This window comes from Leucoraja erinacea, unplaced genomic scaffold, assembly GCF_028641065.1.
Source record: "Leucoraja erinacea ecotype New England unplaced genomic scaffold, Leri_hhj_1 Leri_752S, whole genome shotgun sequence".
In the NCBI taxonomy this organism is placed as follows: Eukaryota; Metazoa; Chordata; class Chondrichthyes; order Rajiformes; family Rajidae; genus Leucoraja; species Leucoraja erinaceus.
The window spans coordinates 1-2889 of NW_026576677.1; the positions used below are offsets into that span (position 1 = coordinate 1).

The following is a 2889-nucleotide window of genomic DNA, read 5'->3' on the forward strand; positions in this document are numbered from 1 at the left end:
ACAATTCAGGTCTGTCAAAGCGTCACTTTGTAGCTAGCTGGCCCTCATCCTAGCCGGCCATGTGAGGTTCTTTAGTTCCGTTAAACCTAGTTCGCAGCCCTCTCCAGACGAAGCCTCACTCACAATCACTTTCGCCCCCATCCCACGCGTTGTGTTGGGGACCATAATTGAATTGCAAGACTCCGCCGTGAAACACCGCACCCCCATTTGACGAGAGCTTGCATCGTGAGTCCTGGTTTTGGAGAACCGTGAGGCCCTTGACATGATGGGTTTAAACTGGGAAGTAAACCACGGGAGCTCAAGGATCTTGTGTGAGAGGGGTTCCCAACCGGGGGTACATTTACCCAGGGAGTAAATTTGTGATTTTGGAACTTAAAATATTATGTTTCCAAAAAGTAATTTTAAAAGTCCCAGGTACACACAATGGTGGAGAAACTCAGCGGGTGCAGCAGCATCTTGGAGCGAAGAAATAGGCGACTCAGTTCGGGTCGAAAACCATTCTTCAGCTCCCCTTTGACGGTTGCTTTATGATGTAGATAGAAGGTAACTCAATGCTGAACAATCAGGCCGTGTAGGGTTTTAAAATTGATTTACAAAAAGTTGCAAGGGTTTTAAAGGGACGAAAAAGTTGAAAACACAGTGCTATAATAATGAAAACATCTTAAATAAATATAAGAGTAATTCCGAAGAACACGGCAAGTAGATAGTGGAGTATCTAATTTCACGGTTAACCCTTGCACTCCAGTCTATATCGTCGCCCATAACTATAAAAAAAAATATGACAACGCCAACTTACCACCCGCTTAGAGCGTTGAATGTGCGCGGTCAGGTCGCGGCGTATTGCACAGTTTCCGTACAGAGCTTGGACATTTCAGCTTTGGCGATTCCCCCGATCAGATATATAAGTTCGACTTATTGCAGTATTTTTTTATCCAGTAATTCTTCCGACAACCTAAGCCTTTACCATTGTGGGCTCTTTGGTCATCAGAGTAATCTCTGCTTTGTCCCGAACCGTTTCATACCTCTAGTTACCCACATCCCTGAATCTCAGTCTGAAGTACGGTCTCGATCCGAAACGTCACCTGTTCATTTTCTTCAGAGATGCTGCTTGGCCCGCTGAATTACTCCAGCATGTTGTGTCTCTCTTCGGTGTAAACCAGCATCTGCGGTTCCAACCTACACACAATAATTGTTGTCATCTCTCTCAGCAACCCAGCTTTCAAATATCTGTCTGTCACGTTCACCACGGGCCCCTTCTATATCTGATGATTCCTTCCCAGCGCGCTATCGCCAGCACCCATAAGTATGATTTACCAGCTGCCCTGTAGGCCTGCATAAATTCGACTATCTTTAACCACTTTTGATTTCAATGTAAAGATCCGCATGCATTTGATATAATTGATTTGATTGATACTGTACCTGCAAATGGCCTTGTAATCGTCAGTAGAGTTCCTTATCTCATGCACTACAGACTGAGCTCGAGGTATTTGAGTGTCAAATGACACAAGAATCATCATCTCAATTTATCAAGGATCTACCTCTCGTAAGATGATTTTCTGCGGGTGCAGAAGATCTTTTTCTTCTTGCGTATGGCGTGCACAGCCTAAAGTTGTAAGCCAACTTGTTCTGTTTGATATTCTGTTTGTGCACGCCAGGCTGATTGCATTTGTTGAAACGGGGTGGACCACGTGAAGGTTGCAATTTCCTATCCCGTGCAGAAGATAATCACATGCGAAATGTTAATCAAACTGTCGTTTGGCCCAAGCGCAAAATCTCACTCTTTCTCCGTTTAAATTTTATCGTCTATTCCTCTCCTATTTATGTAGCTGAGCTATATCCCAGCGTTTACTCTTCTTTACCTGCAAGAAACAGCCCCGTTCTGAAGGGTGAGCTACATGCCCAATTTATTTTCCGACCGCATGTCTGTGGTACCGGGGTACCTGCTGGAAATTCAATAAATTCGTTGAACCTTGATTGGGCGGCACTGACGGCTGCGTCACGAGAAAAAGCGTAGAAATAAATCATAGATCTATCAACGATGATTGAAATTTTTAATTCAGAAATACCATTGCCGAAACCCGGGATTGAACCAGGGACCTTTAGATCTTCAGTCTAACGCTCTCCCAACTGAGCTATTTCGGCGACTTCATCACTCCCGAACTCTCAGTTCAATCCGGGAGTTCGACTAACCAACCCTGCGCCAATTTTATATAGGGGGGTTGCACGTAAGGTCGCCGGGTCATAGGGCTTGACGCACGTAGCCGCTCAATCCATCTGGAGGACATCGCAACTTCCCGTATATGTTATTAAAACACGAAACACATACTTTCCTACGTTAAAAACCGCCAAATATGTGAATGTTTGCACTGTAAAAAATTGTGGAAGACGGGGTAAGCGTGAGAGACATGCACCCAACTTCAGAATTGCAAAAGTGAAGCGAAATTAAGGTAAAGAGAAGCGAGAGCAAGAGCTAAAGTGGTGGACGAACATTGGCCGTGCAGATATCAAAATTGAAAATGTTGGGAATTATCGCGTTTGCTCACTGCATTTCATGAGCAGGAAGGCATTATTTGTGTTTTTTCTTGGTTCCTTTGGTATCTAAAAAGTCTCAGAAGTGATAAATCTGGCTGTAAAATTTTTAAATCGTCCATGGTTCTGGTGGGTTTTTGCATGCAAAATGAAAGCGCTTCTGAAGCTAAATGTATCATTAAAAAAATCTCCAGACTTACCAGTGGTGTGTGGAAAAGTAGGTCTTCTATCATTATGCTATTGAGATGTATATTTTGGCAAATAATAAAATGTCCTGACAGGTTAAACACCCACTCCCTTTCAATAGGATTTTGTCAATTTGCTGAGGTGGATTATGTCCAATGAACAACTAACAATTAT

At 43.3% G+C, this 2889-nt stretch overlaps 1 non-coding gene across 1 annotated transcript; it reads right to left on the reverse strand.

The window, feature by feature from the left end:
* Positions 1-2069: 2069 nt before the first annotated feature.
* Positions 2070-2142, reverse strand: trnaf-gaa (transfer RNA phenylalanine (anticodon GAA)). The gene has a single exon. It is a non-coding gene; the product is annotated as a tRNA-Phe (tRNA).
* Positions 2143-2889: the final 747 nt, after the last annotated feature.